Below are 681 nucleotides of genomic sequence, written 5' to 3'. Positions count from 1 at the left end.
CTGTTCACTGTGATGGACAGAAATCCAGATGTAAGACAGATGTTATCAGGAAATCCTACATATTAAAGGCTGATCAGCTTATATGTGAGAATACATGGAGCCCTTCATTAAGTATTTGTTATGATAAAAACAAGTCTCTATTTTTCCTCTTCTTCTAAAGACTTATGTTTTCTGTCCTTATAGTAACTCCATGTGTAGATTGAAGCATCTGTTTCATTTATTAATGTTTTATTCCTTCGTGTTGAGTGAATGCAGATGTTATACAGTAGATTATACAGATGCTAGACGCTGTTTGATTTCATGATTTCACATTTAAATAAAAACGTGGCAAAAAAAAAAGCTGATTCAATAAAGTAAAATAAGTTGTGTCCTGGTTTTATACGGTCTCCATAGCAACCGCACAGCGTGTACTGTATCTTAATCACCACAGTGCTCGACTCCCAAAGTTATTACATAAGAAATCACCATAAAAAAGAGACGATGTGCGAATCGCTGTGTCTCTGAAACTGGGACACTGCTCATGACTCCACCTGCTGCCTCCTGATTGGCCGGCGGGGGATGTTGAGTTTCAGCAGCAGCCGACCAATCAGAGAGCAGAGTGGAAAGTTGGTTATGAGGCTTGAGTTTGACCTACTTGTGCTCCGTGTGACTCAGTGTCTCTGCCTGTTTGAATCCTCCTGC

The 681-nt window shown here is 39.9% G+C and overlaps 1 pseudogene across 1 annotated transcript in view; it reads left to right on the top strand.

The window, feature by feature from the left end:
- LOC147817385 (ceramide synthase pseudogene) overlaps positions 1 to 681 on the top strand; it is a 2,769-nt pseudogene that overhangs the window by 1,027 nt on the left and 1,061 nt on the right. The window lies entirely within an intron of this gene.

The sequence above is a fragment of the Seriola lalandi genome, unplaced genomic scaffold (genome assembly GCF_002814215.2).
Source record: "Seriola lalandi dorsalis isolate HSWRI2012SDOR001 ecotype SW California unplaced genomic scaffold, Sedor1 jcf7180002054969, whole genome shotgun sequence".
Taxonomy (NCBI): domain Eukaryota; kingdom Metazoa; phylum Chordata; class Actinopteri; order Carangiformes; family Carangidae; genus Seriola; species Seriola lalandi.
The sequence above is the reverse complement of the archived record's forward strand: the minus strand, read 5'-3'. Positions and strand labels throughout refer to the sequence as shown.